The 15,000-nt window shown below is 38.4% G+C and overlaps 1 long non-coding RNA gene across 1 annotated transcript in view; it reads right to left on the bottom strand.

Moving 5' to 3' along the window:
* LOC118767351 overlaps positions 1-15,000 on the bottom strand; it is a 22,075-nt gene that overhangs the window by 5,152 nt on the left and 1,923 nt on the right. The window contains exon 2 of the long non-coding RNA XR_005003273.1: positions 13,336-13,339. This is a non-coding gene — a long non-coding RNA (uncharacterized LOC118767351). The remainder of the gene's footprint in view (positions 1-13,335; positions 13,340-15,000) is intronic.

The following is a 15,000-nucleotide window of genomic DNA, read 5'->3' as shown; positions in this document are numbered from 1 at the left end:
GCAAGCTAGTTACCCAACGCATTGCACACACAACACACAATACAAACACAGACACAACAAAAGGCTGCACCACACCTCAAAGAAGAGAGAAAGAAACTGACACAATACAGTACCGGGAAGGGTTTGCACACTTCTAGCGACAAAATGAACACACAACCCTGCACACACCCCAGCAACACGGATATATAGCAGGTGATGCAGTAGAAATTTGCATAAAACTACCAAACGTTGAACAATGATAATATTACTTATAATAATTTCAAATTTTGGCACAAGGCTACCAGATTTGGGAAAGGGACTAAATCGATTGCATCGACCCCGGTGCTCAACTGGTACTTATTTTATTGATCACGAAGGGATGAAAGGCAAAGTCGACTTCAGCGGAATTTGGACTAAGAAGGCAAAGACGAACGAAATACTGTTAAGCATTTTTCTTGGAGTGCTAACGATTCTGCCAGTTTGCCACAAGGCCAGCAATTTCAGAGGACATGGTAAGTCAATTACATCGACTTACAATTGCTCGACTGGTTTTTATTTTATTGACCACAAAGGATGAAAGGCAAAGTCGACCACGGCAGAATTTGAACTCAGAACGTACACACAGAGGAAATACTGCTAAACATTTTTTCCCGGCGCGCTAACGATTCTGCCAGCTCGCCGCCTTGATGATAACAATAATGGTTTCAAATTTTGGTACAAGCTCAACCATTTCGAGGGAAATGTAAGTCAATAACATTGACACCAGTATACAACTGGTGCTTAATTTATCGACCCCGAAAGGATGAAAGGTAAAGTCGACCACGGTGGCATTTGAACTCAAAACGTAAAGATGGACGAAGTATCGCCAAACATTTTGTCCGCCTTACCTTATAATAATAATACAGTACCAGGCAGTGGCTCTCGTAGCTTTTGATCTTAACTGATTGGAAGTGTTATCATGTACATTGTTTTGTCTTGGTATAAAAGATGGGCTACAGCAAATATTCTGCTCAATACCACAGATTTGCTTGTCAGTTGTTTGACCCTTAACCAGTTGAGCATGTCCCTTAGTGGCTGACGATATGTGCATCTCTGATCACGAGCAGAAGAAGTGGTGGAGCATCGATGGGGGGAGCATCATAGTCATGTGTTGAGAGGGATTCTTTGGGGTTTGAATAGTTCACCTCTGGAAACATGGGTGTTTAGTTCAACATCCTTAAACAATCCTTATTCAGGGACCTTTTGAGCAGGATGGGTTACTCGACCAGAAGACAATTCTAACTGGGCCCCCACCTGCAAGGTCATGTATTGTTTATCTTGATATGAGATTACCATGTCGCGCACATATGGTTGTGATGCATGTGCCTAGTGTACCCTTATCAGACGGGTAGTCATGATGGGTATACTGGGCTTTGTATATTTTACCCCAGTGTCACTTTGATGGCATGAACTGCTCTCTCACTCAATAATAATAATAATAATAATAATCCTTTCAGGTATTTGCACAAGGCCTGAAATTTGGGGGAGAGGGATAGTGGATAACATCGACCCCAGTGTGCAACTGGTACTTGTTTTATCGACCCCGAAAGGGTGAAAGGCAAAGTCAGCTACAGCGGAATTTGAACTCAGAACGTAGCGACTGGCGAAATACCGATAAGTACTTCGTCCGGTGCGCTAACGATTCTGCCAGCTCGACGCCTTATAGCAACAATAATAATAGTAGTAATGATAACAAGAAGAAGAAGAAGAAGAAGAAGGGGAGGAGGAGGAGGAGGAGGAGGAGGGGGAAGAAGGAGAAGAAGAAGAAGAAGAAGGAGAAGAATGATGATGATGATGATGATGATGCGGGGGAGGAGGAGGAGGAGGACGACGACGACGACGATGATGATGATGGTGGCGATGACGATGATAATAATAATAATAATAATAACAATAATAATCATAATAATAATAATTATAATAATCTTTTCTACTATAGGCACAAGGCCTGAAATTTGGAGTGTGCGACTTGTTGATTACATCAACCTCAATGTTTCATGGGTACTTAATTTATCGACGCTGAAAGAATGAAAGCCAAAGTTGACCGCGGTGGAATTTGAACTCAGAATGTGAAGAACGGATGAAGAACGGATGCCGCTAAGCATTTCACCCGACTTGTTAAACGATTCTGCCAGCTCCAGATTTTGGCACAAGGCCAAGTTCAGAGGAGAAGTGGGGGGGGGGGGTGGTAACTCTACTATATCGACCCCCCCCCCCCCAGTATTCAATAATAATGAGGTCGGTCGATGACCACCACCACGACAAGCAAGCATGATGGCGTAAGCAGTAAGTAGTAACAGCGATGACGGAGGACCGTCACCACGAAACACCACTTCTACGACGACTACCACAACGCTGAACATCAAGACCGCCATTACTACGACCACGACGCGCTAACCACGAGGGCGGCGATGATGACGTCTACAATTTTTTTTTTTTTTTTTTGTTTTTTTTTGTTTTTTATCGAATCGATCACTAACATACGATAAGGATCGAAGATGAAACTTGTTCCAAATATAGTGTAAAAATAATTATTATAGTGTAAAAATAATTATAATAATTGTTGATCTGTTAAGTATGAATAAAATTGTCCTTCCCCTAAACATGTAAATCGACTTGAAAAAATATTTCTGTAATTTTTAAAATTATCTCTCCTTTTCTTTCAGAGCTTTTAACTTTTACCGCTAGATTTTCATTTCGATTAATTAGGAACAAGTTCGGCTTTTAGCAGATCAACCTTCAACTTTTACTATCCAAATTCAGGCACATACCAGTTATTTCCCTTAGATCTTATTAAGTTTTGGTTAGGAAAGGACTCTCTTAAAGGGAATGTCCATAACTGTTACTATCGTCAAAATTAGTTTGTTAAATCTATTACAGCCTCCAGTCTTGTTAATATTTCGTTCATCTCCTTTATACACTTATATGTACTATGAGTGTGCGCGTGCGTGCGTGTGTGTGTGTTTGTGTCTGTGTCTGTGTGTGCTTGTGTGTAGATACACAAATATATACACACACATTGATAGCCAGACAGACAGACAGACAGATAGTTAGATAGATAGATAGATAGATAGATAGATAGATAGATAGATAGATAGATAGATAGAGATATGTATAATAGTCTCAAATTTTGACGGTGTCGGGTAAATGGATTGCAATAATCCCAGGGTTCACCTGATACTTGTTTTATCGAGCGCGAAAGGATAAACGGCAAAGTCGACCTCAGCGGAATCTGAATTCAGAAAAGTAAAGACTCGTGAAATTCCGCCATGAATTTCGCCTGGCTCAGTAAACGATTCTGCTCGCTCGCTGTCTTCATATAGAAATATTATTTATATTGTTGTTACTGCTGAGTTGTTGTTGTCACCGATGTCGTTATGTTTTCCCTATGGCCAGTTAAGACCATCCTGTCCATTTTTCTGGGGTTTTTTAGGACGGTTGGCTGCGACATATTAGAGGGACGTGATTGCTACATTTTGAACATGCTGAGTAACTGCATATAGGCTATTTTTTCGTGTGAGTGTGTGTGTGTGTGTGTGTGTGTGTGTGTGTCTGCGTGTGTGTGTGCCTCTGTGTGTGAGAGCCTGCATGTGCGTGTGTGTGTGTGTGTGTATGTGTGAGTGCCTGCGTGTGGGTGTGTGTGTGTGTCACTGCGTGTGTAAGTGTGCCTGCGTGTATGTGTGTGTGTCTGCGTGTGTGTGTGTGTACGTCTGTGTGCACCTTTGTGCGTGCATATATGTATGTATGTATGTATGTATGTATGTATGTATGTATGTATGTATGTATGTGAGTGTGTGTATATATATGTATTTCTTTACTACCCACAGAGGGGACAATCAAGGACAGACAAACGGATTAAGTCGATTACATCGACCCAGTGCATAACTGGTACTTAATTTATCGACCCCGAAAGGATGAAAGGCAAAGTCGACCTCGGCGGAATTTGAACTCACAACGTAGCGACAGACGAAATACCTATTTCTTTCCTACCCACAAGGGGCTAAACACAGAGAGGGCAAACAAGGACAGACAAACGGATTAAGTCGATTACATCGACCCCAGGATGAAAGGCATAGTCGACCTCGGCGATATTTGAACTCAGAACGCAGGGGCGATTCTGCCAGCTCGCCGCCTTAAAGTTTGTGTATATACAGTAATGTAACTACACGTGCTGTTGGCGATTTCTTTTCCTTCTTTGTGGACTTCCTCCTTTCTTCTTTTCGACGAAGATCTATGCTCGAAACGTCAAAGCCTCTCTTTCACCGAGTGTCAAGCTAATACATTCCTTGCTGTGCACGTTCTCATTAACGTTGTCCGTTAATTTTATTCGTTTATTTGAATTTTTTTTTTTGATTACACACACGCATACATACATACATACATACATACATACATACGTGTGTGTGTGTGTGTGTGTGTGTGTGTGTGTAAAGATGAGCAAAAGAGATCCCACAGAGCGTACATTTTTATCTTTTACTTGTTTCAATCGTTGGATTGCGGCTATGCAGGAGCATCGCCTTCAAGGCTTCAGGTTTGAACCCTATGAACCAATCACACTTCTTTTTCTTTTAAATCTAATACTTATTCTATCGGCTGCATTTACCGAAGCGCAAGTTTACTATTTTCAAACGGTGCGGGGAGACAAGAAACAACACAAAGACACATATTATGCTCACATGCTCACACACACACACAAAGCGCGCGCGCACACACACATACACACACACACTCATACACAATTATATATATATATATATATAGACACACAATTATATATATATACAATTATATATATATAGCAGTGGGAGTTGAGTAGATCCACTCCTCATTAATGCTTCGCTATAGTGGGGGCGCGGCCCTGTTGAAGATTTCTCTACCGGCTAACAGACTGTAGCTGGGTTGATTGAAGTTTCTGCGGACACAGTTTTCTCATTTGACTTTCTTGTAAGGCTTGTCCGTCTTCAGGCTTAGGGTTACGTCCAGGAATTCGACCTTTGTCATATTGATGGTGAAACTGTTAAATTGTTAAACTGTTATTGATCTCAACAAATATATAGAGGATATGTTGGTGTTATTTTTCCAAATCTTTGTAGTAGTAATGTATTTGAGCAGAAATGGATCGATTAATATGCATGATTCATAGATAGCGGAATTATGTAATACAGATGTACCCGAAACGCGCGTAAGCTGATAAAAAATGTATGAGTTTCCAGTGTCGTGTGTGTGTGTATGTGTGTGTGTGTGCGTCTGTGTGTGTGTGGTGGGTGTGTGTGTGTGTGTGTGTGTGTGTGTGTGTGTGTGTGTGTGTGTGTGTGTTTGTGTGTGCGTGCGTCTGTGTGTGTGTGTGTTTTCTACTATACTCTGTGACATTACGCTGATTTTTTTTGACTGCATGAACTTAAGATTTGCAGTTAGACAGGAAGCGAAATTTTACAGGCTACATAGATTGGAATGACCTTCACTGGTCAATTTGATTGGTCAGGCTTAATTCCTACAGAGGATTTAAAAAGTATTCGCCTAGATTTTTAATTCTTTTTTCTTTTATATATATATGTATGTGTGTGTGTGTGTGTGTGTGTGTGTGTGTGTGTGTGTGTGGTGTGTGTGTGTGTGTGTGTATGTATGTATGTATGCATGTATGTATGTGCATATGTATATGTATCGTATTAGGACAATTGCCCCCCCCCCATACTACAATTTCCCCGATGATAACTACACCCTAGGGCAATTAGACCACTTTGTTAATTACTCGCTCTCCAGTATATTAAGAAGTTTTAAATAATCATCTATTGTCCTCAGGCGTAATTGTCCTTCGGGAGGTGGTTATTGTCCATGGGGGTAAATGTCCTAGACTCATATGTATATGTATATATATATATATATATATAGAGAGAGAGAGAGAGAGAGAGAGAGAGAGTGGTGGGATAAGGGATAGATAGATAGATAGATAGATAGATAGATAGATAGATAGATAGATAGATAGATAGATAGATAGATAGATAGATAGATAGATAGATAGATAGATAGATACCACAGTCCTATATATTGGTACATCTTTAAATGTATTTTACTGCTATCATGGCAACTGACAGGAGCATATAACTTAGTGATTAACTCATTCGCTAAGACCCTTTTTTTCTTCTTCTCTTTTTTGCTCCCTCTCAAGATTCTCTCAGTAAACTGAAAACTGAGACACCAGTGTTGCCAATATTCATTTAAAAGACACTTCAAAGTTGATAACTAATTAAATATATCGTAATTGATATTGATAAAATATTGGTATCAAATTTTTGCACAAGGCCAATAAGCTCGGGGAAGGGTTTCAGTCGATTACTTCGACCCCAGTGTTCAACTGGCACTTATTTTATCGAGTCCGAAACGATAAAAGCCAAAGTCGACCTCGGCGAAATTTGAACTCAGAACTTAAAAGATGAATGAAATATCGCTAAGCATTTCGCCTTGCGCAGTGACGATTCTGCTAGCTCGAATTTTGCTTGTGGCCATATTAAAGGACTTTTGGATACAAATGAGATTAAATGGATAAGATAGATAGGGTTTCAATAGCGAGGGTCTCAAATTTTAAAATGGAACTTGTATTAGACATCTGCTTTCAGAAAAACCAACAATGTTTAAATAATTAATAATTATATTTTACATGGAGTTCCAGTGCGAGGGAAGTCACGACAAAACAGTGAATCCCCTACAAGGTCTGTATTTGAAATTTTTGACTGGGGATTACCTAGTTCTGGATTTGATTCTGCTGAACGATATTCAGAGACTTTTACGGTCTACACTGACCTTGGAAGTGAATCGGCCTTCTTTCTCGTCTGGCTGAGCAATAAAATAATTTCTTTGACAGAAATAGAACAAGCGTAGAACAGCAGTGGATTGATTAATCATTGAGCAAAATAAGCACATGCTTATGGCATCAAGTGAAGATGGGGAGCACCACAGAAATGATAGATGGTTTACGGCACGAAAGAAATCACTTTAAGCTTGCTAAAAATAATATTCGAAGTAGTTTTATAATTGGAATTATAATTTTGAAGTGTCCATGATGTCATAGTGAGGATCTAATAAATGACTTTATAATTAAAAAAAAAAAGTAGGAGAAAAGTTTTCAAATATAAAGTGGAAGTATACAAAAATAAACAATATCATTTTCTATTTTATTGTTAGTTTGTTTCGTTTTGAAAACAAAATTATTATTTTATGATTTATTTTTGTTTATATAAATATTAGGGCACTAAAATCTTGGAAGTGTTATGGGTCTTAATCCGGTCTTAATCTTCGAAACAAATTCTAAGAAGCATGTCTCATCCATATTAATATTCGTTTGATAGAAATGAAAGGCGGCGAGCTGGCAGAAACGTTAGCACGCCGGGCGAAATGCTTAGCAGTATTTCGTCTGCCGCTACGTTCTGAGTTCAAATTCCGCCGAGGTCGACTTTGCCTTTCATCCTTTCGAGGTCGATAAATTAAGCACCAGTTACGCACAGGAGTCGATGTAATCGACTTAATTCTTTGTCTGTCCTTGTTTGTCCCTCTGTGTGTAGCCCCTTGTGGGCAGTAAAGAAATAAGAAATGAATTCAATCAATATCCCTAGAGCAGTTTATGACTACATGATTTAGTACAAATATAAGATTTAAGTTCGGACGAGGAAAAGTGTAGATTTTAATAATCTGAAATCACAAAACGAAGGGACATAACTTGTTTCAATCTATGAATTTTCAAGCAATATTTTATATAGCATTTTATAGAATGTGATTTTCAATGTTGGTTCGTAAAATGGTAAACAGATACTGTAGGAATGTTTTCCCTGGTGATTCAAAAGTCTCAGAACTATTATAGAAATCCTTAACGTATGCTAATAAAGTACTTTTTCAAAATATGTAGAATATTGAAGGGATATAAAAAAAATCTTTTTTATTCAGAATTATTTCCCTTGTATTTTAACATTAATTGTTACACTCTTATGTAGATTTCATTTCAATTTCCTTTCTCTACTGAATACTTATACATACATACATACATACATACATACATACATACATACATACATACACACACACACACACATAAACATATGTACATACGTACGCACGTGCATACATACATGTATACATACATACATGCATACATACATACAAGCATGCATGCATACAAACATACACACACACATACATACATACATACATACATACATACACACACACACACATACATACATACATACATACATACATACATACATACATACATACATGCATACATGCATACATACATACATACATACATACATACATACATACATACATACATACATACACACACACACACACACATACATACATACATACATACATATATACACACATACATGCTTGCATACATACATATATACATACATACACACACACATACATACATACATACATACATACATACATACATACATACATACATACGTTCATACATACATACATACATACATACATACATACATACATGCATACATACATAAATACGTACATAAATACATACATACATACACACATACACACATACACACACATACATACATACATACATACATACATACATACACACACACACATACATACATACATACATACATACATACACACACACACACATACATACATACATACATACATATATACACACATACATGCTTGCATACATACATATATACATACATACACACACACATACATACATACATACATACATACATACATACATACATACGTTCATACATACATACATACATACATACATACATACATACATGCATACATACATAAATACGTACATAAATACATACATACATACACACATACACACATACACACACATACATACATACATACATACATACATACATACATACATACATACATACATACATACATTACACTGTTGTTGTTCTTGTTCATGCTGTTAACTCTGATTTTGTTGGAACTCCTGGGGTTTTGCATAATGGATTTGCCACCTGCAGCCTACAGTACCATGCTATCCGTTGTTTTAGCTATCTAATACTTTCCTGATTATTCTGGATTCCAAGGAGGTAAACCAATTGTAACAGTTCTACTGGATACCCTGATCCGGTTTCCTTCATGTCCCTCTTGGTGCTTTCTGGTATTGTCTCCAAGACCCTAACAATAATTTGCAACGTCTTCATTTTTCCATAGTCGGGCTATTTTGTACTTAAAGGGATTCTATACATATATATTTTTTCTCCTCCCTTCTTGGCTATTCATGGGTCAAACAGACACGCAACATCAACTATATAGCATATGCGTCCACCTTCATTAGATCCGGTTTGGTATACTCTAGCACCTGATTTCTTTGAATTGAGAAATCTCACAGAATTTTGCAGGTCTCCAACTTCGCCACTCTCTTCGGTTTGGCCTCATACCACGTCTTGCCTCTCTCTAGACCCCACTTTTCACGTAGTTTCTAATGTTCTACTTTCACTTTCTCATCATATGGTCACAACTTATTGTAGTTTTGGGCAAATGTAAGGCACTCCTTCACGTCATGGCTAATGGCTTTGTCAACTCTATTATAGATGCGGCACAAGGCCAGCAATTTAGGGGGAGTGGATAAGTCGATTATATTGTCCCCTGCACTCAACTGATATTTATTTGATTGGCCCCGAAAGGATGAAGGACGAAGAGAAAAGTCGACCTCGGCGGAATTTGAATTCAAAACGTAAAGACGGATGAAATGCCGCTTAGCATTTTATCCAGCGAGCAAGCGATTTTGCCAGCTCACCGCCTCAGTAATAATAATAATAATAATAATAATAATAATAATAATAATAATAATAATAATAATAATAATAATAATATGATGATGATGATGATGATGACGATGACGACGACGACGATGATGACGACGATTATTATTATTATCATCTTCATCATCTTCTTCATCTTTATCATCATCATCATCATCTTCTTCATCTTTATTATCATCATCATCATCTTCTTCATCTTTATCATCATCATCATCATCATCATGAATAAGAAGACGGTGAGCTGGCAGAATCGTTAGCATGCTGGACGAAATGCTTAGAGGTATTTTGCTCATCGCTTCGATCTGAGTTCAAATTCCGCCGAGGTCCACTTTGCTTTTCATCCATTCGGCGTTGATAAATTAAGTAGCAGTTCAGTACTGAGGTCGATGTAATCGACTAGCCTGCTCCTCCAAACTTTAAGGCCTTGTGTCTGTAGTAGAAAGGTTTAGTAGTAGTAGTAGTAGTAGTAGTAGTAGTAGTAGTGGTGGTGGTGGTGGTGGTGGTGGTGGTGGTGGTGAAACTAGCAGTAGTAGCAGTAGTAGTGGTAGTAGTAGTAGTAGTTGCAGTAGTAGTAGTAGTAGTAGTAGTAGTAGTAGTAGTAGTAGTAGTAGTAGTTGCAGCAGCAGCAGTAGTAGTAGTAGTAGTAGTAGTAGTAGCAGCAGCAGCAACAACAGCAGTGGTAGCAGCAGTAGTAGTAGTAGTAGTAGTAGTAGTAGTAGTAGTAGTAGTAGTAGTAGTAGGGCTCTAACAAAGGCTGTTTTTTGTATGTAGGTATATTTATGTTTGTCTAGGGCAGTGCTTTTCAAACTTTTTGCTGGAGCGGAACCCCACTGGCTCGAGGAACCCCTGTGCAATAATTTAATAGTCTTATGCACACATATCTGCACAGGAGAATTAAAAATTACTGCTGATTTTAGCAGTTTTGCAACTTCTTGCGGAACCCCTGGACTGTAACTGGCGGAACCCTGGCTAAAAACCACTGGTCTAGAGAGAGTAGGGAAAAAAAAGTATTTTCTGAATATTACTTGCGATGGCGTTTTTCATGCTGTGTTTAGTAAATGTGTAAACGGTGTTTGGATGATGACAGATTTTGGGTCTTGACGAAGCTTGATGCCGTTCCGCAGAAAAGAAAAGAAAACATTAATAGAATGGAATAGTATGTTTTCATTCTATAATCCTATTTTATAGGCACAATCTACCATAACAAGCCACAATATATATTTCTTTATTACCCACAAGGGGGTAAACATAGAGGGGACAAAGAAGGACAGACAAACGGATTAAGTCGATTACATCGACCCCAGTGCGAGACTGGTACTTTATTTATCGACCCCGAAAGGATGAAAGGCAAAGTCGACCTCGGCGGAATTTGAACTCAGAACGTAACGACAGACGAAATACCTATTTCTTTACTATCCATAAGGGGTCAAACACAGAGAGGACAAACGGATTAAGTCGATTATATCGACCCCAGTGCGTAACTGGTACTTAATTTATCAGCCATTAGTATAACTTTATACTTACTGGGCTGAGAACAACACAGCTAGTTTTCCATAAACGACAAAGCAGAAACACGCTGAAACGCATCCGTCCTACAATCTAACGACGTCTATCACAGCTGAAAACAAAATGTATAATTACACAAGTCTAAATGGACAATTTTTCTACCGGATCTATTCTTGAAGTGTTAGGTCTTACCGCGTTCGAATACGATCGAACATGTTAAACATGACTCTAAACGATTACATTTTATCCAAAGGGGTGGCGAGCTGGCAGAAACGCTAGCATGCCGGGCGAAATGCTTAGCGGTATTTCGTCTGCCGTTACGTTCTGAGTTCGAATTCCGCCGAGGTCGACTTTGCTTTTCATCCTTTCGGGGTCGATAAATTAAGTACCAGTTACACACTGGGAGTCGATGTAATCGACTTAATCCGTGTGTCTGTCCTTGTTTGTTCTATCTGTGTTTAGCCCCTTGTGGGTAGTAAAGAAATAGATTACATTTTATCCAAAAGCAACTTAGTGCAACATATTACCATCTTTAAAGTGAAGATGGCTAAAGTAAGAGAATTAAAGCGTATTTGTATATATTTCTCAATACATAAAAAGAAAATCATTTAAATAATTCGTTTTAATTTAAATTTGAGGAGGACTGTGCGTGTGGGGGGGGGGGGTTATGTATACGAAAGTCACTTCTACAGACGAATTAATGTCTTTAAGTACAGATAATGAATAACCAAGTAAATTAATTTAAATTTCGGGAAAAGGTTTTATATGTAACAGTTATTATTATTATTTGTGTCTACGGCATTGAGTGCGCAAAAGTAAAATTCTATAATCAAATTAGTTTTATAATAAAGTTCTGCTTATCTGCTATCATTCATGTGTGTAATATTCAATGAATAAAGTTTAAATTCTTCAAACAACTAAGTTTATATGAAAAGATTTTAAATTATGATAAGAGAGAGAAAGTGGTAAGAAAAATCCATATTGTATAAAGTATTTAATTTGAGATACTAAGAAAGGAACTTAATGAAGCAATAAGGGAAAATGTGAAGGGCTAGGCACAAGGCCCGAAATTTTTGGGGAGAGGGCCAGTCGATTAGATCAACCCAAGTACGCAACTGGTACTTAACTTATCAACCCCGAAAAGATGACAGGCAAAATCGACCTCCGCGGAATTTGAACTCAGAACATAAAGACAGACGAAATACATATTTCTTTACTACCCACAAGGGCTAAACACAGAGAGGACAAACAAACGGATTAAGTCGATTATATCGACTCCAGTGCGTAACTGGTACTTATTTAATCGACCCCGAAAGGATGAAAGGCAAAGTCGACCTCCGCGGAATTTGAACTCAGAACGTAACGGCAGACGAAATACCGCCAAGCATTTCGCCCAGAGTGCTAACGATTCTGCCAGTTCACCGCCTTATTGCTTAAAAATAATAAGTCAATTTGCCAATCGTGGTGGTGATTTATAAATTAGCTGGGTTTATGTTGCTGATTGAGTGTTCTTCAGGAAACTGTTAGATTACCTTGATCTGGATTGATTGATTGGTTGATTGATTGAATGGAAAAACTGAATGGAAATTGTGTGATAGTTTAGAAGTGAATTACTTTCAAAATATAATACAATAATAATATGAATTCTATTAAGATTACAAAGTTATAATCAGTTGTGAATTGTTAAGGAAGCTTGTTTAATACATATGTAGTTAAGATTTTTTCCCAAAAAGGCAACAAAAATTGATTTCTAAAGGCAAAAGATTATTAAAATTATCAATGATTCGATATTGATTTCAAATTTTGGCACAAGGCCAGCAATTTTCGGGGAAGAGGTAAATAGAATACATCGATCTCAATGTTCACCTGGTACTTATTCTATTGACTCCGAAAGGACGAAAGGTGGAGTCGATCTCGGCGGAATTTGAACTCAAAATGAGAAGATGGACGAAGTGTTGTTAAGCATTTTGTCCGGCGTTTTAACGATTCTGTCAGTGCGCCGCCTGGACCTGATTCAATATTAGAAGTGTGTATATGTTAATAATGTGGAAGCGCAATGGCCCAGTGGTTAGAGCAGCGAACTCGCGGTCGTAGTATCGCGGTTTCGATTCCCAGACCGGGCGTTGTGAGTGTTTATTGAGCGAAAACACCTAAAGCTTCACGAGGCTCCGGCAGGGGATGGTGGTGATCCCTGCTGTACTCTTTCGTCACAACTTTCTCTCACTCTTTCTTCTGTTGGCCTGCTCGCTGAAGGCTAAAAAACAATGCGAAGCGCATTGTGACCAGCGATGTGTTGCAACATCTGATAGCCTGGTCGGTCACGGTGTTCACGGTGGTATGTTAATAATATAATGGACTCTCCCGTCGAAGTCAACGTATAAGTGTTCAGATTTTGTTGATCAAGCTGCACAAATGATTGGTTTATAGTGATTAATTGTGAAGGCTCAGTGGTTAGAGCGTCGAGCTTACGATCGTGAGGTTGTGAGCTCGAATCCCGTACCGGGCTGTATGTTGTGTTCTTGAGCAAGACACTTTATTTCACGTTGTTCCCAGTTCACTCAGTTGTAGAAATGAGTTGCGACGTCACAGGTGCCAAGCTGTATCGGACCTTGCCTTCCCCTTGGATAACACTGGTGTCGTGGAGAGGGGAGGCCGGTATGCATGGGCGACTGCTGGTCTTCCATAAAAACAACCTTGCCGGACTTGTACCTGGGAGGGTAACTTTCTCGGTGTAATCCCATGGTCAGTGTCGTGACCGAAGTGGGTCTCAGTGATTAAATGTATGTATTGTACATTAGCTCACTTTCTCTATCAAACTGACTCTCTCTCTGAACAGGTGCACAGTATTCCACACGATGTGAGATGAAGTGTTTTGCTCAAGACCACGATACACCATACGGTGTAGAAATTGAAACCACAATCTTGCGATCGTGATTGCAGCACCCCAACCACTAGGCCGTGCGTCTTCACCTGTTACTAATATATAAAAGGTGTTTTTAATAAGTTGGTATCAATACAGTATATATGGGCTTAACAACAGGAAATATAGAGGTTGGTAATAATTATAAAGGTACCTTTGTAATATAAAAGTGCGCGGTTTAATTGTCAGATGTTCTGGACATGTCATGAATCATCATGTCGCGAGTTCAATTCCAATGTTGGGCGGCATTTTCTGTTTCTTGAAAAATTGCCTGCTCCAATGAATTCAGCTGAAAATGTGTATGTGTATATATATGTGTGTGTGTGTATGTATGTGTTCGCTTTTTCTTTTCTTCTACCTCTCTATCGACATAAGTATCATAGAAACTAACCAGTTTCAATTAAATAATTTTTAGTTTTTGTAGTTTTTAGGTTTTATCTTTCTTAGTTCGTAATTTGAAGTTTTAATCTTTAATTTAACTTTAATTCTTAACCCTTCATCTCGCATCATTTAATGGCTATTAAGCTTGAAATATAAATTTTAAATATCTACACTAAACTATTGTCCTTTGTGACCATACCAAGATTGGCCCTCCACCCCCCACCCCCACTTTACTGAAACTTTAACGTTTGACCTCTCACCCCGTTGCAATTCTGTCATATCTCTATCATTACCTTTACTTTTATTTTATTTTTATTCTTATTTTTACCCTTTACTCTATCTTCTTTT

This window comes from Octopus sinensis, linkage group LG20 (assembly GCF_006345805.1).
Source record: "Octopus sinensis linkage group LG20, ASM634580v1, whole genome shotgun sequence".
Taxonomy (NCBI): Eukaryota; Metazoa; Mollusca; class Cephalopoda; order Octopoda; family Octopodidae; genus Octopus; species Octopus sinensis.
The sequence above is the reverse complement of the archived record's forward strand: the minus strand, read 5'-3'. Positions and strand labels throughout refer to the sequence as shown.